This window comes from Phyllostomus discolor, chromosome 15 (assembly GCF_004126475.2).
Source record: "Phyllostomus discolor isolate MPI-MPIP mPhyDis1 chromosome 15, mPhyDis1.pri.v3, whole genome shotgun sequence".
Classification (NCBI taxonomy): Eukaryota; Metazoa; Chordata; class Mammalia; order Chiroptera; family Phyllostomidae; genus Phyllostomus; species Phyllostomus discolor.
In genome coordinates, this window is record NC_040917.2 from 16,625,087 (window position 1) to 16,650,935 (window position 25,849).

The following is a 25,849-nucleotide window of genomic DNA, read 5'->3' on the forward strand; positions in this document are numbered from 1 at the left end:
TTATCAAGGACAGACATATTGTAGAACCCAAGGAGAATCAAAAAAGAAGTGACCCTTTCAAAACTGGGAATTATCTTTTTGTCAGTGAAGCTGCCTCTGCCAACTGCTAGATGCCCTTTGAGTTCCTGCAGGTAATTCGGCAGATCAGGGTGTGTCTGCTCTCTCAGAAATCTACGCAAGAACATAGTGTATGTTTAGTCCGTAAGTATTGAAACCCGCAAGACTGGCAATATTAGGAGTGCTCATATTACGTCAATAGAGTTCATGGCCAACGATACGCAAACATGTGGCTACGCATTAAACCTAGATCAAGAACGAGCACCCATCTTTCACTGAACCCTGCTGGGCACTGGCACCGGCGTACCACGCACTTCACGTACGTCACGCTCCACCCCAACCACTCTGCACGGCACTGCTTTGTGTCACGTCTAACAGAAGAGCGGCCAGTCCAGAGAGGTGGGGTGCCTTGCCCAGCGTCACACAGCTCACGAGTAGGAGAGCCCAGAGTCAAATACGTCACTTTCAGGAAAACTAACATGAAGCAGGTATTTCTGCACTAAAAAGGGATCACAGGGACGTTGTCTGAAAATACACAGAGTCCTCGACGATCATCTATTAGTACACAAAAGCTGATGCACACACATACAAATATCAACAAGGCAGCACTTTGAAAGCGTGTAGCTGGACGCTATGCTAAGTGTGTAAGCTGAGTGTGCGTTACCTGGAGGGGACAGAAGGCCTCAAAGTCGAGGCCCCGTGTGCCCCAAGATCTTTGGGGGGACCCAGACCGTGCTCCTTCCCTGGATTCTCCACTCCACCGCAAAGCCGGAATTCCGGTGTGTCTGTCCAGCCTGTACCCAAACATCTTTCTTTTCACTATTGTGTCCCCGAGATTCCCATTCACTGTCATGTTCCTTTTTATCTGGGACAGACAGAGAACTCACAGAGCAGCCTGCTGTGCAGTCTCCTGCCTCTTTACCTTGGGGATCAGCCTGCGGGGGTTTGCTTATCCGTCCAGCCACAGAGTGGGGCGCCGAGCTTGGCGATACCATTTGTTCTGACTTGAGGAGGGAAAAATCAAACTTCTGAGACAAGTGGGTGAAGAGACAAACGATGATCAAAAATTCAAGAACTCAGAAATAAAGGAAACGAGACATGCCGTTCTATCACAGTGTTGGCTCCACAGCAGGAGCAGCCAACTCCCGTGGGACTTCAGACCGGAGCCTAAGCCCGTGGGTCCTGGCAACAGTCCACCCAATCCCACTTGACCCTCACGTAGCTCTTTAGAATGTTGTAAAATGCTCTCCTAGCATTTTATTTGCCTCATTGCAACACCCGACAACAGGAAGGACTCTCCCTCCCTTCAGGAAAGAGAAAACAGATGAAGAAAAACTACATTTCTTGCTGAGAGTGACACAAAATTCCAGCCCAGGGCCTCTGGCTCCGACTCTGCTATGCTAGGGGTCTCCGAGGAGACGGGAGTCTGGTTTCTGTCAAGTGAATTTAGGGCTCAATTCCTAACATCTGAGGCGCACGCTTCATAACCCATTCATCACACTGAGGTTTCACGCAGTCATGGCAAAGCAGTGGTCACGTGGGGACAGTGGTCAGCAGCACAAGGGACGTAAATCCTGAAGGACAAGGCACAGCAGCGGGCCTGAGCTCTTCCTGGCCCCTTTTCCTCGGGCCAACCCCATTTCCCACTCTCCATTCCGAGCCTCGCCACACGGTTTGCGCAAGTGACTCAACTGCCCAGTGGTGCCACAGGCCGAAGGGCGGTATTGGGTAAGAAGTCAGCGGAGGGCTGGGGGGCAGCTGCGGGTTATCCGGATGCTGAATGCCATCCGCCCAGCACCAGAGCCCGAGAAGCGCCCTTGAACAAGCAGTAGGCAGGCTGGAAGGACATTAATACCCACACTCTGCCACACTGGCACGAGTTCCGGTGGGGCTGTCCTCATGACCTACCTCCACTGTCCTTTCCACTCCATTAAAAGCCTAATCTCAGAGACAGGGACCTAACCCGCTCTCGGTCTGTACCAGGCTGTGCAAGCGAATTCTGCCTACGCAGCGTGCTTTCCAAACTCCCTTTTCTGATTAAGAAAACAGCAGCGCTGACTATGCAAACACGACCGTCATTCACCTTGTCTTTATGACCATCGCCCCCCTCCCCTCCATGGCGCGGGCACAGTTGTCACACACAGGACCCTCAGGGCCCCCACACCAGGCCCCCAGCCACGGGACAGGCATGAGGCTGTTCTGGTAAACTGTGATTTCTTTGCAGTGCTTTTGGACTTTATTTCTAACTTATTTAAATCGACAATTAAAATTTTAAATCCAACTCACTTAACTTTCATTTTAAATTTGATTCAAAATTAACTCAATGGTATTCAAAGAAAACAAAAGCAGCTAAAACAATCCTTCCTTTAAAAGATTCACAACAGCCTTGGCTGGTGTGGCTCAGTGGTTTGAGCACCGGCCTGTGAACTAAAGGGTCGCCAGTTTGATTCCCAGTCAAGGCACATGTCTGGGTAGCGGGCCAGGTCCCCAGTAGGGGGCGCATGAGAGGCAACCACACATTGATGTTTTTCTCCCTTTCTTTCTCTCTCCCTCCCCACTCTTTAAAAATAAGTAAATAAAAACTCTAAAAAAATAAAAGATTCACAACTAAAAAACCGCTAAGTGAAATACTAAACTTTGTGTTAGTAATAATAGCTTTCTGTATATTTTCTGATCTGTAACCAAAAATGAAGGTTCTTATTAAGACCTGAACCACTAGGAAATTTCATAAAAATCAATGACTTCGTGGTTTGACAAATCTGTCATCGCAGATCAATCCAGACCCGTCAGAGGGGGCTGAGGAATCGGCACAAGCTCACTAAGTCACAAGCAGGGGCTTGGGACTGCAGCCTGGAAGGTCAGAGCCCTGGGGCCTGTGCTCCTACCCAGGACACTCTGTCCAGTTGGCACCTGGCACACAATTAATATTCAGTTGGTTAACAAATGAGTGGAACTCACTGTTTCACAAGACGTAGAATCTCCTCAGGATGGCACTCAATGTCCTACAAGTCCCAGCCCCAGTCCAATCTCCGCCCACTCCCCAACCCATGTGCCACATGCTACAGCCACACTGGTCCCTCAAACCCATCCCACCACTTCCCACGTGCACCCTGGCTCCCTCTGCTGGGCATTTCCTCCTCTGCACCTGTGCCTCCTGCCGTCTAGTCCCAGCCCAAGTCACTAAACCCGTCAAGTTGTCTGTAATCTCTTTGTCCTGTTGACAACCTCTCTCTCTCATCTGAACTCCTGCAACACTCCACTCAGCAACCATAGGATGGAGAGTCTTGAAGGATAAAAGCTAAGAACTTAAGGGTGTTTATCAGTTCTCTTCAGCATCAAACATAGTATTATATACACCATGGACATTTAGCATATACATATTTGTTAAATTAATTTAGGATGCCCTTATTGTCCAAAAGTAAACTTACTATCTCTGAAATAATCTCCCTTTTTACATGCCATCGCCTAACTCAGATTCACAACTCCATGTGCGTGTGTGCACGTGCCAAAGCCAAACTGAGCGATTTTTAAAGGGGAGGAGCGGCTCGCGCCAGGGAATGATGCTGCAACTCTCAAGGTTGAAGCAAGCCGGTTTCCACGAGGGGAAGGATCAGAGAAGCACTTCGCAGGGGCACAACAGAAGGTCAGCATATTAAAGGTTCTACACAACCCATAGCTACAGAACGCTTCCAAAAGAAACGACGGACCCAGGGCAATTTCCATACGTAGTAAACATATGTTGAACACAACACAGCCATCTAAATCCAAAAGACCCATCGGTCCAGGGGGCCACCATAACAACCTTTGCAGGTTCTTTGCAAACACACAATAGATACCATTCCTTAGGGATGAGGCTCCCCAAGCCCCACGAACCCTAAAACAAAAGGAACAAGATCTAAATAACACAGAGGTCACAACCTCAGACGCTGACTTCCCTTCATCTCTGAAAGACTGTCACCAAATGACCACATCATTTAATTTTGTAAAAAGCTAATGCCCCGTTAACCTGGGCACAAAGCTAACTGTGCCGCCAGGAGGAACCCTTTGGGGAAGACGGACCGAAAGCACTGGAGAAATCCTCCCACTGAAACTCGCTTTCAAGAAGGCAAGAGGGAGGAAGCGAGGAAGGAAGGGGTGGGGGCAATTTCAATATGCGTACAAATTGCACAATCTTCTTTTCATTGCAGCGGCCCCAAAAATAAAAAAATAAAAATAAAATGTACTTGCAAAGAGCCCTTTGAAACAGCTGCTTGATTTCATGGTCGAGTTATGTGGTTTTTAAGACTGGAAGATATTCGAGCCAGTGATAAACACCCCATCACATGACCCACTTGAGGGAAAGGCAGGGGGAAATCTGTCTGGAGTTTATATTGGCCGTGCAAGTGAATGTGCTTACTCATTGCTCCCCATCAGCACTTACAAAGCGAGTAATTGTTGCCTTTCGAATGCTCATCTTCTCTCTCAGAGCTCGTGAAAACCGCTGCCAAAAACCACTCAATTAAGACTGCCTGCCGCAGAAATAATAACTTGATAAAACGTTAACCTTAACACATTAAAAAATATATGGGTTAAGTGCCTTTTCAATTAAAGTATTATTTTTAACGGTGTTTGTCTAGCGAGCAAAGGGAAACACGCATCTTATATAAGTAATCATATTACACGATCGCATGAAAGGAAAAGTATCGGAAACGTTGCTTTAAAATTCTTGTCGACTTCCCGATGCCCTCCTCATGCTTACTCTAAATTAAAAAATAAGTAAAAAAAAAAATAGTACACACACTATTTGTCATAATGCATGATTTTTCACTTAAAAATGAATGAAAACACACAGGAAGGAAACTTCACCTACCAGCCTTTTTAATAAAAAAGGAAAATCTCTTTTTTCAGCCTAAAATTGGAAGTGAGCCGAGGAAGTACATGTACCATCTCTGAAGATGACGGAGGCCCTCGGAGAAACCCTCAGAACACACTTGGCAAAATTGCAACACTAGTGAGCACTGACACGTCTGTGGGCACTCCAGCCTCCCGGGAGTATCCGTTCCTCCCTGACCTTCACGCATGGCACTCCACGCTCAGCGCAAGGATGCCTTGGCCCCTGCTGACCTCAGAATAAGACAGAAGGTTTTATAACAATACTTAATGTCCCATGAGAAGATTTGCTTTCAGACTTTCTTTTTCCTCCTCCAGAGGGCAGTCAACATAAGCCTCCAGTCAAGGAATTTTCAAGATTTGGGGGGAGTTATTCAGTGCTTTTTGTAGGAGAAGAAAATCATCTTTTCCGTCTACCCTTCTTCGTGCTCAGCTAGATCCCTATAACAAGAGAGAAGCACACAGGTTTATTTAATAGAAATTGTATGGGAGCCCTGGCTGGCGTAGCTCAGTGGATTGAGCGCGGGCTGCGAACCAGGCATCGCAGGTTTGATTCCCAGTCAGGGCACATGCCTGGGTTGCAGGCCACGGCCCCCAGCAGCTGCACATTGATGTGTGTGTGTGTGTGTGTGTGTGTCTTTCTCCTTCCCTTCCCTAAAAATAAATAGATAAAATCTTTAAAAAAAGAAATTTTATGGGAAACAGGACACTTCCTAAGGAAATGAAGACCAAAGAAAGGGTTAAAACTGAGTGGTTGTAGGGTTGATGAAAGTAGAGGATCATGGGAAAACGCAGGAGGATGAAAGGAGTATCGCTGAAGAGCAATCCGCTGGGGACACTCAGGAAGGCCTCTTGGCTCAGCGTCCTCCCGGAGTCCCTCCTCCTGTGGAGATGAGGACGCCCCTCTCTGTGTGCATGGAAGGCACCTGTCGCGTGAGGGTCTTCTGACCTGCTTTTGTGGAAGATCAAAAGGTCCTCCTGCACCTTCAGCTCAAAACAGTCAATCTGCCCAGGTGCCATATTTAGGGGTAGCATGTCCCAACCCCTGTCATTCCGTCATCTGAGAGTCTCCCAAGAAGGTTCACAGTCCAGAAACTGAGCTGCTAGGCTGTCCCACAACCCAGTGAGCCAGAGGCAGTGCGGAGCCTGGGTCAGTCCAGCCCTACACTGTGCCTCATGTCGGGGTGGCGGTACGTACAGGTGGGCACGGGCGCCCACCTGAGACAGGTCTCTGTTTGCTGTGAGCAGTCGGGCATTTAATAAGGGGCCCCTCCATAGAGACAAAAGAGAAAGGTTCGTGGTTAGAACAAATTGGAAACTCAGTTGTTGAGTCCAGGTCAGCGAAGATTTCTGGATGTTGAGTCCCAACCGTCCTTAGACGGTGGAGTGTGAGAGGCCGTGGCAATCTGACTCATTTTCCTGGTCTGTGGTTTGATCGTCTCTGCTGAGGTCACCAGGTGGTCTGGTGACCTTTCTGATCGGCCCACACAAGAGACTTGGCAGTCACCCACACATGGTCTGTTGTGGTGATTTCTCCAAAGTTTAAACCAAGTTATCCAGCCTCGGCTTGCAGGGTTGCAGGCAAAGAGTACTTTCAGTTCTCAGTGGTTCTAAGCTAGAGGGGTGGGGGAAAGACTGGAAAGGTTCACTTGGAGGATTGTAGCCAGAGATGGGAGGAAACGAGAAGAAATCAGGATCCAGTCCAATTCACAGGTAGCTAACAAAACCTTCCAGACGACGAAAAGGACTAGAACTTAAGACCCACAGGAGTGTACCCCAGTTTCCTGTTGAAACATTACTTTTCTCTACATATTTACCCCCATTTCTATCGACAATAAGGAGAGTAAGACTAATTTGCCCTGACAAAAAATTAGTCTAATCTCACTATAATTTGCTCTGATTATTTACATGACTTTCCATATAGGTTCTTCTTAAGTTTGCTTTGCTGGAACTTTTCATAAGAAATATCCAATTAAGACTTTTAAAAGACTCTCGAGGCTGGCCAGCCAAGCCAGAAACTTGACACCAAACTTTGCCTTCAATACCTACAGATTTGGCTGAAATCCTCTCTCTTTAAGGTGCCCAAAATATCTTAAGGTTCCTGGGGAGGTGGCATCCCAGGATATGACCGTCCTTACTCACCTATAAAGCCAGGAACACCGTAAGCCAAGTACCAGACCAATTCTTTTTCCAAGAGAGTTTCATAAGCATTAGCTCAAGAGGCACCATCATAGCTCCTTAAAATGGTCATATCTGATTTTATACATCATTCTCAAGCATGACATTCCAGTCAAAGCCTTGGTAATATGACCACTCCTTTCGATTATATCCTGTTAGAAGGAAAACATTCTGTTTTTTTTTTTTAGTCCTCAACCAAGGATATGTTTAATGATTGTAGAGAGAGAGGAAGAAGAGAGACAGACAGAAACACTGATGTGTGAAAGAAACATACATGTGTTGCCCCCCACCCCAACCAAGGATCGAACCCGCAGCCTAGGTGCGTGCCCGGACCAGAAACCGAACCCACAACCTTCCGGTGTATGGGACAACGCTCCAACAACCGAGCCACCCAGCTAGGGCAAGGAAAACAGATTCTTCTTGGCCTTATGCAAATAACTACGTTGCCATGAAAGTAAAAATAATAAGAGTTTCTGAATTCTAGAGGCACCAAATTGTTTCATCTCTGCTCACAAAGGTGCGCTCTGCCAAACTGCTGTAAATCATAGTTTAAGAGAAGAGAGGAAAAACAGAACATTAAAGAACCAGCAGGGTTTCCAACTAAAAGTCACTGAAAGTTATAATCATCCTCATCAGTTCGTGTAATTAATTCTTGTTCTGTTTGATCTCGGGTGAGCAGCTGTATGAACCCATCAACTTCTTCATTAGCTGAGAAAATTACTCAGTTCATTGGCGCTGTCTCAAGGGACGGTGGGTGAGTCAAGTGACTGCTTCACTGAGCATGCTCGCCTGTAGCGGGTTGTAAACACTTTCCCAGAAGAACGAGGAGCAGCAAACAAAGGTCTGGGAATGACCAAAGACTCTGAAATGGCCATGGTGGAAGCCAATGAGAGGTCATTGTCATGTAGTTGACAAGAAAAATTTGTTTATTTCAGCTACCTACAAGATTTCAACATAATAACTTGAATATGACTGATAACATGATGCTGGACATACCATGAATGTCAAGGGTGTTGACAAATTTCTATGTGTTCATATGTTTCTACAACATATGTCCATACAAATACAACATAAAGAAGGTTAATCATTACTTGTTTGACAGGTTTCCCACACAGTTGAATATATCAAATAAGCCTCATTAGCTTAATAACTCTCTTTTACAGAATCCTTTGAGACTTTCCTCTCTGGGATCTCAAAGTTCGTTTAGATTTTTTTAAAAAGGTTTTATTTAGAATTTGATTTGGGAATGTTTATCAAAAATGTCAAAAGGTTTGAGCACTTGATTAAACAGGATCACAGATCATTATAAAAGTAATAATTATCTATTTAACCAGAGACAATCATTGTAACAAACCCTTAGCTCTTTTCATGTGGAGAAGATTTGGTTTTCTTAAGTAATCAGAGACCTGATAAAGAAAACATAAAGTATGGCGAGTCCTTCTGAAAGACACAAAATCTTGCTTAAGGGAGATTGCTTAAACAATAAGGAAAAATCTTTCACAATTTCTAAATGAGAGTAGGCCAATAATCCTAGAACACTCTGTCATTCTACTTTTGTGTCAGTACACTTTTGATATGACGGCTCATCTTCTCTTCCTAACTTATAAATAAATCTATTCAATCTTAGCAGCTTGACCATGCATAAAATTCCTTTTCTTCAAACCTACAAAACTTTAAAAAATATATCTGCTCAGTGTTTGTCCCGCTCTTTTTCTCTTTCTCATTCTGGAATAGCTGGTCATTCCCCGTTAGGACAAATTACTTTCGTTTTCCCATAACAAAAACACATCCTTCCTACCTGGTCTGCTTTCCTTATCACACACACACTCTATTTTCCTTGCATACTTTGTATAAAGTTTCTCTTTGTCCTTCTCATTCCTAGTCATGTCATTTACATAATTGATAAGGTGCTTTAATCCTTAGTAGCCCTAATTTTCAGTGCAAACTAGGAAGCGAGCAATTGTGAACGGCCCGCCACATCCCAGCATTCCACAGCAGATCGGCAAATTTATGAATACACCATTTCACAACGTCTCCAAGCAACGTGCTTCCCCTCAGTCCAATTTTCCAATGTGGCAAACAGGCCCAGTGTTTGCTAACAGACCCAAATACCTTTTGTCTCTCTGTGAAATGTAAGACACCAAACGCAAATCAACTCAAACTTACGTTCAGCAATGAATGTTTCGGCAGTTTATCTTCCTTAGAAATGATCTAGATAATAAATACCTATCATTTAACTTTAAGGTTTCAAGTTACCAAAACAATTCTGGAAAATCTCTTTTTTAAAGAGGCATATTATAAAACATAAGGATTGTTGGAAAATGCATTTCTAAACTTTTATCCTGCTCACATTAATTCACTTGTTCTTAAGAATTGTACCAAAATTGCTGATGAAAACTTCATCGGACATGAAACAAAGCTATGCACGATTTTAAGTTATTGTGCTTGTTGACAAATCAGGCAAGTATGAAAAATACCACAAAAAGCAAAGAACCTAAAAAGTTAAACATGTTCCTCCCTTTTTTCTTTTTCTATTATTGTGCTCGACACCCATCAAGCAATTCATTTTTCTCGTACATTTTGTTCTTGGGTTGGATTTATATTTTCATAATCTTAAACATCCAGCAGAGATGACGTAAGCTTGTATGCCTAGTAAACCTAGGCAGAAAAAAAAATGGTATGTCTGCATTATATTTAATGCTGACAACTCTGAAGACATAACTGGTTTTTTTAACCAACAATTTTACCAAAGGTTATTCCAGGTCACATGAACTGAAAATAAGTTTGGATTAGTGTCAGTATTTCTGAGAGTTCTAGGAACACCTAATTTATATAAGTGCTTGTTTATCTCTAAGCCAGTTGAACAGAACTACCTTAAGGACTTTAAAAACTTGGTAATAGCTTCCAGAGATAGAAACTCACTGGTGTTTATCCATTTATATTGTTATCTGAAGTGTGTTTCCAGCAAATGTGACAAGTGGAGGTTTCGCCACTCAGCATGAGGGCCAGTGATGGTTTTGCAATGTTTGTGGAGAAGGCTTTCAAGGTTTCCATACGCCCTGCTACGTAAAGTCATGGAAACCATATTTTGGACCGTCTAGATGTCTCCAAAGCTCATCTGAGTGGACAAAAGAGTCCATCAACATCTAATTAGCCTTATTCCTTTTCGGCCTCCAAGAGTTGTTTGTGCAGAATCCTGAGTCAGTTGAGAGAAGGAAGCCTCAAGTTCAAGGAAGGGGCTAGGCTGGAAGAAGGTCTGGCAGGGGTGCAGAGATGGAAGACATGGAGGCTTGAAGGGGACACACCAATAGATTCAAGAGAACCGAATGGAAGAAGGAATTTGACAAAGGAAGGGAGGAGGAGCGGAAGCAATGAGAAAGAGGTCTCAGAGGAGCCGGGTGGAGATCTTAAGTTTCCCAAAGAAGCTCCAAATCATACTTGGCAAAATCGTTCCACAAGAAGAGAACTGGACAGAGTCAGCAGGGGTTCGAGAAGGGAGTTTCAGCCAACTCAGAGTTCCAGTGGGAGGGGCAGGATCGTAGGGAACAGAGGGGACACTTCCAAGGAGCACTCCCACCCAGCTCCGAGTACCGGCTTCCCCTCCAGTCGGCTCTGACCACAGAGATCATTTTAAAAATCCATCCTTCACCTGTGTCCTCAGGTTTCCAGCAAGACGAACAGTCCATGTTCCTGGCAGCTTTAAACTCCTTTTCTTTTTAACCAAGTGTCTCCGAACCGACAGAAGCCTTTTATGACTTAAAACCAATGAGCCTTGAAATGACTACACCAGGGACATAAGAGGCTTCCTCGAAGAGGGTGCAGAAGACGCGGCCCTCTGGAGATCCAGAGCCGCTCCCCGAGACGGCCGAGAGAAAGAAAGACCCAACAGGCCCTGAGAGGTGGCAACGGTGTCTAGGACACTAGCCGTGACTGGGGCCCCGCCGTCTTCCCGGGGCCCAACCTGATGGCTGACTGAGGCCCAGTCACCGGCCTGCTCCAGCTAGTGGGGTGCCAAGCCGGCTCCCTGGACCCTCTAGCTGTCCCTAGGAGGGGGGGGCCAGGGTCCATACTTCCTGGCTACCCAAAACCAATTTCACTCAAGTCACAGTTGAGAGATCCAATTTTTTTAAAGATTTTTTTTAAATTAATTTATTTTTTAGAGAGGGAGAAAGAGAGAGAGAAACATCAATGTGCTGTTGCTGGGGGCTGTGGCCTGCAACCCAGGCATGTGCCCTGACTGGGAATCGAACCTGCGACACTGGTTCGCAGCCCTCGCTCAATCCACTGAGCTACGCCAGCCAGGGCAAGAGATTTAATTTTTAAGACTGGTTTCCTCCTGCTGATCTGAATGTGGCTGAGAAGGGACAGAGACGTTTTACCTCTCTCCTGACCGGGCACTGCACACCAAGATCTGGGACAGCTGACTTTGCTACAAATTCCAACCTTTGCTTATCTGTGGGGGTTTCCCCCAAGATCTTGACCGCAGGCCCCGGAGCAACTGGAGTGTTACAGCCGTCCCTGCAGTCACCAGGAACTGTAGGGAAGGAAAACACCTTTTCCACCCCGCTCCTAAGCTCTCAGCTGGGTCTGTATAACAAAAGACAGGCGAACAAGAGAAAAGCATCGACATTTATTTAATAGAAGTTTTACACGGCACAAGAGCCTCCGTGGGGAAGTGAAAAGCACAGGAACAGTTACACCCAAGTGGTTTACACTAGGGTTGGTGAGGAGCAGAGCCTGGGGAAGCCGTGGTGAGACGAAAAGGGTGTGAGCTGAGAGACGCCAACTTATCGAGGATGGTTCATTCAGACCCCCCTGGCACGCCTCTGTCTGCGGAGATAAGGACACTCCCGTCCTGTCCTCCAGGGGCAGCAAGGGCACCTCTCACATAAGGGTCTTACAGCCAACCTCCAGGGAAGGTCAGGAAATCCTTCCCGCATCTGCCATTTCTCAAATCCCGCTGACCTGCCAAGTGCCACACCTGGAGGTAGCCTGTCCTGAACCCCACCACTCTCCTTCACACAGTTTATTTCTTAGGACTCTCCGTGGAAGAGTGCTACCAGTTACTGGGAAGGAGCGTGTTAGAGCAAAATAAATCAGAAGTCCCCTCGCCACTTCCCCGGTCAGTGCAGAACGCGCCAATCGAGCACAACGGCGAGGCGGACTGCTGTTTCTGGCATCCGGGCCGGATGGCTGCAGGTCACCTGGAACCACTGAATGAAATAGTTGTAAGTGCTCTCTGAATGTGTGGCACGGCTAGCTGTGAATTTTTGCTCCAAGGGCAAACATGATAAGAGAGCACAAATCTAGGGAGGTGAGTTCATTCTGAAGCCAACAGGCCCCGGGGGCACCACATAGTCCGGTGGCAAGAACTTGACCCGGGAGACAGGAAGTTATAGATATAGCGTAACAGGAAGCAGGACACAAGGGCCTGTGCAAGGGGGTGAGTCAGAGCAGAGCCCCTCCCACACACAGCCCCCCAAGGCGGGTATGAATTAAAAAACAATTCATCTTACAGTTGATATGCATGAAGGAACGTTTAGGAGGGAATAAAAAAGAACAAATGCAGTACCCTGGCTGGCGTAGCTCAGTGGATTGAGCTCGGGCTGCGAACCAAAGTGTCGCAGGTTCAATTCCCAGTCAGGGCACATGCCTGGGTTGCAGGCCATGACCCCCAGCAACCGCACATTGATGTTTCTCTCTCTCTTTCTCCCTCCCTTCCCTCTCTAAAAATAAATAAATAAAGTCTTTTTTAAAATCTTTAAAAAAAAAGAGCAAATGCATATGGGTGAATCTAAACATTTTGTTATTTTTCAGGTTAAAAAATAAAGTCCCAGAGCTACAGCAGCTTAAAAAAAGAAACTGGTTCATATCAGAAAGAAATTGATCTCATTTTTCAAGAGGAAGGCAAAGATATTATTCATATTTAGGCTTTAAGTATACATACACTTTTCTTAGGGTACCCAACAAAAGAAAAGAAATAGAATGGAAAACTACCAACAGAGCCCAGGGTAAAAATGGAACGCAAAAGAAGAAAATCCGAAAGAGGACAGGAGGCACGGGATACGACAGAAGGAACTCGGGACTTGGGGTGAGATGTTATTCCTGGGTTCGAATCCTAGCTCTGCGAGTCTCAGTTCTCACCACAGACAAGTCGTCTACATTTAGATACCAGTTTCCTCATCTTTAAAAAAGAGATAATAACGTAAGATGGAGCCCAGGATCTGTGTCGACATGCAAGCACACGGCACCCAGCACCGCCTCGCACAAAGATCTGCAAAACACCGCCTTCCTTCCCTTCTGTCACGACACGGGAGGCCATGAAGCAGGTCACTGTCCCAGGCTGCTGACTCAGGCTGTTTTCATCACCAGTATCATGACTATTACGTACAATTCAGTCATCCTCACCTCCTTGGTTCTCCGTATATTCCTTCCTTATGCAGGAGTAAGAAGCTTCCGTGTAAAATTATGTTATATGTAGTCCCTCACGCTTACTAGTGCTCCAAAAGCACACTTGTGTAGGTTAACTTCCATCTGAAGTACATGCCCCTCCCGTAGCAAAATGCAAAGGCTACACTTGATGTGAGGCTAAGAAAACCCAGTTGCTGCTCTAGAAGACGGCTGCCTGTCCCTCCAACCTCAGACTTTCTGGAAGGAAGAGAAAGACTGTTCGTTATGTCACCTCAAAGATAAGTAACTCGCCTCGGTTCATCCAAATTTGTCAACATGAGGAATGAGTGTATAATCCCAAAGTACAAATAAAATAAGACCTTGCCGTGTGGAGATGATTTCATGGATTTAGACATTGTGCTCCACAACTTAAAGTGTTCAGGTAAAGTTTAAAAGTCAAATTTCCCAATAATAGTGTCATAAAATTAGCCCTAAGGAGCAAAAGGGTGGACAACTTTAATTCAACAACTCATGTGCCCTCGCCCCCCCCTCCCCTTTTTAATTCTCCATGGCCAATTTTAAATTCTGAGTGGAATTTTTCTTCTCTGCATGGGCTGCTTCCAGGATTTCCCCATCTGCATATTTTATAAAATAAAAATTAATTTCCTCATGTGTCTACAGTAAAGTTCAAGCGACAAATCCGTGCCCCAAACCATAATATAACCCGAAATAAAGAACGCCTTCAGTGCTCATTTCTACCAGTACAAAGGTCTGACTCCCCCATCTCTCAACCACACATGCCAAAGAGTCAACAAATGGACACAGTCCTCTTACCTGGAATAAAAATGCTAAGAGCCGAAAACGTTTTGCAAGAAACCAACTGGCAACCACTAAGCCTAAAGATGAAAGTTTTATTAGAATGGAGGCGGAAAATCCTGCCTGTACACACAGCCCCTAATAGGAAACGACACGGGGGAATTTTACGAGTGGAAACCTTCCACAGAGCTGCATTATGTATCCAACGGGAGGCGTCAGCTTGACGTGCGGCGGAGGAGGAGTTGAGGGCCTGAAGTCAGGCTGCCTGGATTCGAACCCCAACTGCAGTCACTGTTAATCTGGGCAAGCCATCGGGCGTCCACAGCGCTCGGTTTCTGGACCCCTGAAGTCGGCGTGATAATGGCCCTTCATGGGGTTACAGTGAGGATTAAGTTAGACGTAACAGATGTAAAGCACTTAGCACAATAATTGGCACGTAGTAAACATTTAATAATTGTTAGACAGCTGTGTCATTATTATCCTCTTTCTAGGACTGTTTTATAAGGCCACAGTAGCGGAGGTGTCAAAAGGTACCTTAAGCAGCAGCTAAATAAATTATATTTTAGTTATTCCCTCCCTGGTAGAAACAGATAACCCTAATGCCCATCAACAGTCATCCGATACAATAGCCTGGATCCAACACCAAACAAACACAAATTAAACATCATTTAAAAGTGTTAACGCACAAAGGCGGCTGCTAATCTGAGCACTGGAGCCCAGAGTTCTCATGACTAATAATTATGTTGTGGCATGAAGGGACTAATGAAGCTTTTCTATAACACACTGCTGCTGAAGTGACCTTGAGATGGCAATGCTAATAAAACCGCAGTAGAGGCAGAAAGCACGAGGCACCATCCACTGTCCCGGAGGCACCGCACTGCCCTACGCCCCACCTCGCAGCCTGAGCAGCTGGGGAGGAGGGCTGGAGAGACCCAGGCTGTTCAGAACAGCTTAGCTCTCTCGTGTTCCGATGAGGAAAAGGATCTACTGGGGATCGTTCGAAAAGTTTGGTCTGCATTTGACCTTGACGGCCCAAGAAAAACCCAGGCGGTCTCAGGGAAAGTAACACCTCCATCTGAAAGGGGCAGGTTGGGCATGGAAAGGAAAGACTCCAGGAATGCTTGAATTCTTACACCACCCCCTGGGGAGAAAGTATTTCAGACCGAACTGTTAACTGCCCCTCCCCCACCGAAACCCCCACCCCCTCCCCATCAGTATCACCTGAGCAGCCTGCTCGAGTGGGAACCTAATAACTACTTATTTGGTGGTAGCCACTAATTGACTCTTCATTTCAAAGCAGCCTTTTCATCTAAGTGCAAAAGAATGAAATCGTCTAAAAATTGTTTCGCAGCAGATGGAAATGCATTCATCATTACTCTCCATTATCCTGTTCAGCTGGCAATAGCTTGTGGTTGTAAAGCAAAGAGAAAAAAAAAAAAACAGTTTGGGCGCTTTTAATCAAAGCTTGGACTCCAGCCCTGCCCTGCAGCGCGCTGTAACGCGAGAAAAGTTCCTGCTTCACATTCCAAAAGAAATGGATTTTTATGTGAGCAGCACTCCCCTCCCCCGCTGCATTCACCGCCACCTCTCTCTGTCACTGTTTTCATCCACACAGCAAATACAGCGGAAGCGTCTCCTACTTTAGAGGCGACTTCAGACGCGACATCGGTTATGGTGCCTTGAAAAAACTCCCTAATGACCCTATTGCATTTCAGAAAGGTTGAAAGTGGAACAAATGGATCACAAAACACTTCTAGGAGTGCGTAGATCTAAAAAAAAAAAAATTGGAGAATCATCATGCTGCTCACACTCTCTAAAAAAGTACTTTAGATATAAGCACCAAAACATTCAAGGAGCTTTGGAAGTATAGAGGAAAACTGGGTCATCAAAAGCCAATGGGTGCCCTGGCTGGCGTAGCTCAGTGGCTTGAGCGTGAGCTGTGAACCAAAGTGTCTCAGGTTCAATTCCCAGTCAGGGTACATGCCGGGGTTGCAGGCCATGACCCCCAGCAACCGTACATTGATGTTTCTCTCTCTTTCTCCCTCCCTTTCCTCTCTAAAAAGTAAATAAATAAAATCTTTAAAAGCCAATGGGCTTTCGAATCAGCCCCACCATTTATAAGCAGTATAAATTTAGACAAATTACTTAATCGCTCCAAACTTTGGTGTTCTCATCTATAAAAGGGAAATAAAAATACCTACCCCATATGAGGGTTGCCATGAGGCCTGAATATAATACAAATAACGTGCCCAGTGCGGTGTCTGGCATGTAGTATATGACCAGTACATAAAGGCAGGTTTTAGCCCAGACGTGTGCAACAGGAGAGGCAGATTTAGTGGTAACTTTTATTCCTTAGTGGAAAAAATCCATCATGTCCATAGAATTAATTACTGTTCTGAAAAGCAAAGTAAAATCTTCAGTTTCATGGAAGAAGATGTAATCTGATGACCTCAATTAGGGGTATCCATCCAATGGCAAGTTGGGAGATAGGAACCCGCAACTAGGAGGTGAGTTACATTTCAAAAGAAAAGTATGTATATGAACAAACAAAAAGGCTGTCGTGAGACTACGCAGCAGGAAGGACATGCGGAAGGAGAAGTCGGGGAGTAGATGGTCCGTGAGGTTGAAAAAGGTCCTGTCTCCTCCCATTGTTTTCTCCTCTTCCCACCTCCTCTAGGGAAGAAACGTGTTCTCGTAGAGACTGGGAGTCCAATAAAAAGGAATCTAGAGTAACGAGGTAAACAAACAATTTATATCTATTGAGCCACTTGCTAATTCTTTGAGTTAATGAGTTTTTTGTATAGTTTTACAAGTTTCACTTTACAACCCATCTAACTGATTATAAAGAATCTTAGCTTCCCCAGGTCTATCAGTCATTCCACACCTTATTCAAGTTCACTTAATCAAATGATGATGGCTTAGGCGTTGGTTACAGAGAAATGGAGATTTCCTTTGGGGGAGAGGCAAAAGAACCCAAGAAAGAGAAGTGGGTACTCGGACACACGGGGCACTTTGGAGACAGAAGAGCACCTTACCCGGTGGGGAAAGAGCAGCAGGGAAAGGAGGAGGTAGCAGGAGAGTCGGTGCCAAGGACCGTGGGACAGGCATTATGATTGACACCCGCTACTCTTAATCTGGCTTCTTAGAGGTAATAACTGCCCGTGTGTCTTCCGTGGAAATCAAATGCTACTCCAGATTACCAATACTTATCAACTATAGGACTGTGAAATAGAATACTGTACAATTTCATACACTGGGGTCCAAAAACAGGAAATTGTTCTACCTTATAATCAAACTGCAGAAAACGATACTCTCTCAAAAATTGTTTATTTAATCATATCTTTTTTTAAAAAAGCAGGTAGGGAGTACTGAAAAAAGCATTGAAAAACTTCTTTCTTCTAAAGGCCTCTTACAAGCTTTTCAGAACTCCTTTTGCTTGCAAATGTAGACACATAAAAAATTTCTCAATTTAAATTAATTTATAACCTAACATACTTCAAAATCCTGTACCTTCCATTCCCTTTCCCAACCACATCTTCCTAGTTATATTCTAAAGGAAACAAGTACACAAACCACACACACATACACAACAGGAGTAATAAAATCAACTGGACATAGTCTGTAGTGAGCACATCCTTTCAATTTGATGAAATGGAATTTGCAATTTACATACAGCCCCGCCCCCCACCAAAGTGCACGGCTTATTTTAAAAAGCAGACCTGCTGACCACAGAGGTAGACAAGTACTGGATACAGTCCGAGATCCTACCTGCTGGGGAATGACGAACCCGAAGGCTAAAGGACCTCCTACACCACCCAGCTGTGGGGGTGGCATAAAGGAGCCAGAACACGGGAAGGGAAGGGGGAGAAGGACCGGTGATACCTTCTAATGAGACAGACCCTCAGCTGCCGCCACGATGTAGTGTAATAAATGCTAGCAGTTGGCAACTTGCAGTTCTGTCCCCTGCGTGAAACGCCTGGGTTCCAACACTCCGCGTCTCTTTATGCTTAACTCCTGGGGAAAGCGAGCACTCAGAGCCCCTCATCTCGGTCCGTGCGTTCTCTACACGTCAGGTCCTCCGGCACATCGACTGTGCACCATCCAATGGCTGGCTTGCTCTTACGCGCAAAATCTCTTCATGCCCCATGGGTACCGCAGGTCACCACGCGCCCCGAGAGGATGCGCTGTCCGCTTGGATGTGCCTATGACACGCCCACTTCTAGCCGCCCACCTCCCCGCAATGTCACAGAATGGCCTGAACATCGCCTCCATTCTCTTAACTACCACGTCATACTCTGGCCCTTAAGTAGAAACTCAAAACCACCCCCTCTGCAGAAAACCTTGACCTCGCCTGCCTTCACGTGCCTGCAGTCGCTCTTGCAGGAGAAAGAGCACCGGGTCGGAGACCAGATCTGGCCTCTAATCCCGGTTCTTCTGCTCGCTGCTACTCCCTGAGCGAATCTCTCCACCCTCCCGGGCCAGTTTCTCACCCACAAATGCTGGGAAGTAGAGTAAATATGCTCAAAACTGATCCCCGGCTCGAAGAATTTCTTATGGAAAAAGACTACCAAGAGCATTCACTTATACAAACAAAGATTATTATGAAATGTCAAAGTTATGTAAGGCACCCTAAGTTAAAAAAAATACACACTATATAAAAACCACAAAAGAAGAGCAACTTCCAACTTTCAAAGAGTGACAAAGTTAATTAAATTGCCCATTTTCTATACTTTATTGGACACATGAATGAAAACTCAGGTAAGCCCTTAAAGACCACTAGTAGAGACCCTCTCCTGTTTACTAATCCCTGTGCAATATTTTATATACATGGTTGTTTAATGTACCACATGTGTTTTAAGTACTGTGATTAGTCTTATATGTCAACTTGGCTAGGTTGTAACACCCAGTTACTTAATCGAACATCACTCTAGGTGTTGAGTAAAGGTACTTTGTAGACGTGGTTGATCAGGACAGTAAGTTAACTTTAAATAAAGGAGATTACCCTCAACGGTGTATGGGCAACTCATCAAATGAGCTGTAACAATAAGAATAAAGACAAAGGTTTCCCAAAGAAGGAATTCTGCCTCAAGTCTGCAGCATGAACTCCTGCCTGACCCTCCAGCCTGCTGACCGTCCAGCCTGCTGACCCTCCAGCCTGCTGACCTGCCCTCTAAGTCTGGGGCTTGCCCATCCCACCATGTCATGGGCCAACTTATTAAAATAAACCTCTTTTTAAAACACACACACAAATGATGATGGTGCTTTTCCCCTGGAGAACTCCCGCATTCATACTTCAACACAAGGAAAGACTCAAACTGGGATTATTTTCTTTCTCAAGTAAGGATTCACAGATGTGTGCCTTATGACCTCTTTAAAATAGTAAAGCACGTGTTCAGAAGGTTAATTTTGTTAGTATTTCCTACACCACGCCAACAAATTAGCAATGCCATCACCTCACCTCTCTTTATTAAAATACAGAGGAGCAAGAAGAACAGTGATATTTCCGACATGGAGTTTTTAAGCTCCAAAACGGATTCCAGAAGATTCTGAGATTCAACGTTTTTCGTTTGCATGGCTTTCAAAGTATTTCATAACTACCAGTAAGTACAACATCACTACAAGGATGTTACACTCTCAGCTCAATTTTAAAGAAGGAGAAATGAGCCCTGGCTGGCATAGCTCAGTGGATTGAGCGCGGGCTGAGAACCAGAGTGTTGCAGGTTCAATTCCCAGTCAGGACACATGCCTGGGTTGCAGGCCATGGCCCCCACAACCACACATTGATGTTTCTCTCTCTCTCTCTTTCTCCCTCTCTTTCTCCCTCCCTTCCCTCTCTAAAAATAAATAAATAAAATCTTAAAAAAAAAAACAAAAACAAAAAAAAAGGAGAAATGATACATGCAAAATAGATGGAGACCCGGCACTACTTAGTGATACTTGCAGAATCATCCTGAGGATTCTTCAAGCTCTAAGTTTTAATGACGATGTATCCACAGGTTAGTCCTCAGTGCTCCGTGGACACTGGAAACGATTTTAGAATCACTACATACACAGAAAACTGCTGAGGATATGAGGATCACACCCTCAGTAACAACCATTCACACTCTGGTTCCATTCAAAAAGTATTACTGACAGCAGGACCTGTAAACTTCCTTCTAGAAAGGGCCAGTAGTCTCTAGGCTTTGTGGGTCAGGGACTAGCGTACTGGACAGCACAGCCCTCGAGTATCAGAGCTGAAACAGGTCCCGGGGGCCACGATTTAGCCACTCCTAGCCCAGGAGAAAGACTTCCCACAGCCGGGAATTACGAAGCAGCTGCTGAGAGGAACACGACCGACCGCCGAAACAACGGGGAAAGCGAGAGCACTGATGGAACCCAGCCCCTTTGCACGGGAAGCTGCATCCAGCCACACAGCCCATCAGCAGCAGAGCTGCTTCTAGCATCCGGGTACCCTGACCCTCAGCGTAGGGTTCTTTCTGCTCCTCTACCGGGACGTTGCTAACTGAATAAAAACCTAATTATTGCAGGTCTCACTTCCCATCACTACCTAGTAAATATAAGCATTAATCTCATCAACGAATGGACTCTTCTAAGCTGGACTTAGCTATAGACAGTTTTAAGTTGAAAAATAAGGAGACAAGGAACTAAGATTTGTCTGTGTCAGAGACTATTAGTTTCGGATTTAAAGGTCTGGCATTGGCTAAAAATGTAAGTAACCACTACACACGGTATGTATTTATATAATCTATGTATAATTATACATCTATATAATAATAACGATGGACTGAGGCCATTGGAAAGGCTAGTTTCCAAGAACATTAATTATCGTTTCCCTCTACAGGTCTTGTTTCAGAAAAACCTTTTTATAGTTCCTGGCAGCTTTTACAAGTCTTCAGAGTTCTGATAAGAGTTCATACATAGTTCAAAGACTAAACTCCAAAACAAAGTCATAAACATAAGAAATGGCAGGTCCCAGATTCTTTTCTTGAAACCAGATTTTCAACTCTTCTGGATTTAAGTGGTGACATTCCACTTGGAAGGCTAGGAGAGAGACAGGTATGTCAGGACGCAGTTCCGATGACTATCCTTTTCTGTTCTTCAGTGGCATGCGTGCAAACGTGAGGGGCAGGGGACAGGAGACCCACTGCGAGCTCAGGGAAGGCCTGTGAGTAATTTCTGGGTGTCTCAGGGAGTTAAGGGCACCAGGTCCACAGAACTATCACTTGCCCCACTTTTCTGCAGAAAACTCTGTGTAAATGAATCTACAGGCGATCTGCTGTGAGCCCTACAAGGAGCATTAGCTACTTAGCTATCATTACTCCACAGCCAGCCCTGACCCAAGCTTCAAGTGATGAGCCCTGAAAGTGGAGAAGACAACAGCCTAAAACGATGGCTCATAAGCACGCAGGAAACTGAGAGCAAGATGCCTCTCCGTGCTGAGCGCTGGACCACGGAACCATAGGCAGGACACAGCATATGAGGGAGAAATGAAAAGCCCCACATTTCAGTTTAAAAACCAGCTGTACGAGACCAGGGCCAGACTCACAGGGAGGGGATTTCTTCAGGAAAATGTGGGAGTCAAATCAAAGTCCATCCCACGGTACTTTCTGGATCCGGCTCTCATCGAATTGGAGCCGACAAATAACTCTTTGTGAAGAAAAGAAATCACGTCGGCAGCCCATGGTTTATATGTTAGGAATATACCTATATACCTTAGGAAAATATGTTATCTGAGCACTCTACTCTGCTCAGGAACGCTCTTGTTCTTCGGTGACGAGGCAAACGGAGGGCCGGCCCCGCTCCTCCACTGAGATGAAGCCAAGTTCACTGGCGGACAGTGCCGGGTCTTCCCCCGTCTGCAACGTTCTCACCCCTCTCCACGCCTTTGCCCTCTCCATTGCTGAAAATAAGTGCCAATGCTGACCTAAACCTCAACACTTGTTTTGTTTTGTTTTGTTTTTATTTCGTGTTGCAACCCTGGCCTCAAACCAATCCATGACCCTAATTACCATATCCGCTTTAACTTCAACTTGAACTTGAATCATATTAACTTGAACTTCAAGAACCCTTGCCAGGCCATGCTCAAGGAGGTGAAACAGAATGGTGGGAGGGACTTCTCTCCCTGCCCTTGCCGACAGTAAGGGAGTGCACTGACTGCTGGGTGTTTTTAAACAAGAATAATACCACTGTAAGTCTTTCTGCTTTTTCCTGTCACCAAGCAGTGGCAATTCTAACCAACCTGAGTGCTGAGACATGCCTTCCCACCACCACAGGCAGCCCCTACCACCATTCCTTGATATGTCACCAGTACTGGTCAGCCTTCCTAACCCCTGCCCACATCTTTCATCCAATAACCTTTCTTTCCCTTAAAATATTAAATTTTAAAAACCTAATAACAATAAATACTAAGGGCAACCCGTACTACATGCAATTCTGAGGTATACTGTATCACTTCAACAGAAAAGTTCATGTACAATTTCATGAAATGCTTCACTCTAAGCAAAACTAAGTGGAGTCCATTTATACAATCCAACCAAATGCAATTCAGTCTTAAAACTATTTTTCAAGCTACTATAATGTAAACAAGTGGCTCACAGCCATAGCCACAGGCCTGGAGGCTGGACAACCTGCAGGACCGATGGGACCAGACTCAGCGGAACGGACAGGCTGGGCTGACGGGACCACAGGTCTTCTGGCTGCCTGACGCTGCCGCCCCTGAGTCACTCCGAGGCTCAGTCACCATGAGAGAAAGGTCTAACTCAGCCGAAGGACAAGGACAGAGAGTGGCACTGACGGAAGGGGCCCACTGGGCCTCACTCAGCCCGCCTTGGTGATGGTCACACGGGTGCACAAGCCATGTGGCCGCAGGGTGGTAAGCCAGCAGATCGACACTCTGCCCGGCGTCTCGCTGTCCGAAGCTGCACTCCTCAGCCAGTAACCAGTTCTCCTGGTTCTCTCAAGTGACAGGGAGTGGCTTTCTCACCAGGGCACGCAGATAACTGAGAACGGGCTGTATATGGTAGCACCATCATCAGAGAGTACGGAACCAAAGAAGTTCAAATTCTGTCATACATTGCAAACTGGTGATCAAAGAAAACAAAATGTGTAAGTATGCACATATGAAGACAGAGTTTTGGCTATCCCTGTTTTAATAGTTCTCCCGGTGCACAGACAGGTTTTCCAGCAGAAATAAAGAGAAATAAAAAGAAATCCATAAGAATAGTTAGTAATTTGCTGCACCCTCATAAAAAATTGCCATAATTGGTTAAACTGTAAAATGCATCTCAATCCTAACATATACACTTTATCTAGAGAAAGCTAAGAAACGTACGCTACAATTAGAACAAAGAATAAAAATTGCAAAGATTATCCAGAACACAAGGCACTCAGATTTCAAACATACCACCCGGATACATAACTAGAAACTTGCCACGGGAGGCGGGGCTCTTGGGTTTCCAACTGGGCCACTTCCTGCACCAAGATCTCATCAGAAGACCCATACATTGTCTCAAGCACTTTATCTTCCAAAAACCAAGGGAAAGGGGGAAGAATAGCTTTTTTTAAAACCAAGAGTGTACGGAAAAATCAGAATAAGCCTTATCAAAACAAAAGCAGTACTGTCTAATCGAAAGAATTAAGATCAAATTATATAAATTAACCTCAGTTAATTCAGTAACTCTAAAGATCAGTGCCGTCTTTTCATTTCCTAATCTGAAAAGTATTCAACTCCCATTGACATGTTACAGCACTGTGCATGCTCAGGCGCCCAGCTTCCCACTGGTAAATATCGGCTGTGCCACTGACCAGGAAGGGATTGTAACTCTCTGACTCAAACACAGACTTTTTTCAAGAGTTTATAAGCTATAGTCAGTACCACTGTACATTGGAAATTTGGAAGAGAGTGGATCTAAAGTGTTCTTGTCACACAAAAAAAATAAATGAAATGGCAACAATCTAAGGTTGTGGTCTGTGAATTAGCTTGATTGTGGCCATCAGTTCACAGTTCATATGTAAATCAAATCATTACATGCTACACCTATACAAGTTCTATTTGTCAGTCATACTGCAAAAGGCAAAAAAGAATGTATAAGCTAGTAAGACCTGAAGGCACCAACAAAGATAAAATGTTCTAGTTTATGTGAATCAGTGCAAGCCAGAGCACCAGATCAGATTTAAAAATCACCTGTCCCAATATAGTAATTTTTATTTATTTATTTTTAGAGAGAGGGGAAGGAAGGGAGAAAGACAGGGAGAGAAGGAGAGAAACATCAATGTGTGGTTGCCTCTCATGCGCCCCCAACTGGGGACCTGGCCCTCAACCCAGGCATGTGCTGTGACTGGGAATCGAACCGGCAACCCTTTGGCTTGCAGGCTGGCACTCAATCCACTGAGCCACACCAGCTAGGGCACCAATACAGTAATTTTTTAAAAAAATAATCAAGTTTAACACTTGAAATATGAAACACCAGAAACAAGCAAAACGATCATGGGATATCACCCTCCACCAACGACAGTACTATGGTTCTGCATAGCTACCCTGCCCAGTTTGTGGCAAACAAACACTTCACTCACCATCTACCTGAAGCTCGGAGAGCCTCTGTAATCACACTGAAGTGACACGCTGTACAATGTAGATCAGGTAGTACATGTTAATTGCAGCTAATAAAACATACATACAATGCAGACAATAACTCATTATAATTATCTCCAGCAATGATAAAAATAAGCCACATATTATAGCTGCCCATCAAGCAAAATTGTGTTAATGTGTATATCACAACAAATCTTGGGTTACCAATATTTTTTAAATACTGCTAATGGCAAATATATTTATTTGCTTGTAGCAGAAATAAAGAGTGACAGTAAGTTCTTAGTAGTTGACTGCACCCTAATCTAAAATTGCTCTTACTGGTTAAACTGAAAAAGCTAAATCAAACAGCCTAACTTTTAGTATTTTGTGTTAGAAAGGCAAAAAAACAAGGGATTGTAACGGCAAACGCTGACAGTGGGCTTTCCATGTAATTATCACCATAATTCTAAACATACTTAGAAGTTCATTCCATGACAAAGGAAACAAGACAGCCGAAACTCCGCAGGGAAGAGAAGCTTCTAAAGGAAAACTTGCGTTGGCTTGCTCCTATGCAACAACTTGAAAGAACAAATTCGGTTTGACAAAGAGATGCAGCCTAAATTGGAACCTGAATGAAGAAGAGCTCAAGCTTCCCGAGGAATGTAAAATATTTTCCTGAAATCCACATGGGGTGTAAACACACGCGCGCGCGCGCGCGCGCGCACACACACACTGCCAGCATTCACTGAAGATGAAGCGATAGGCGATCAGCATCCAGTGGGTGGCTGATCACCTTTCTGACCCGTTAGGTCAAGACGTCCTTCTCATCAAGGACCCTCAGAGAAGGGCTGACCCCCTCCTCTCCGACCTTCCCCAGGAAGCCAACCTCTGCCATCTCGTGCCACCCTCTTTATCAATCAGCCAAGTCCCGGGACACTCCCCCACGCAGGCGGCTGTCCTCCGAGATGC

General features: G+C 45.1%; 1 protein-coding gene across 1 annotated transcript in view; it reads right to left on the reverse strand.

Annotated features, from left to right (window-relative positions):
* The window catches only part of DISP1 (dispatched RND transporter family member 1), a 143,530-nt gene that overhangs the window by 117,372 nt on the left and 309 nt on the right, over nucleotides 1-25,849 (reverse strand). The gene's annotated exons all lie outside the window — the stretch shown is intronic.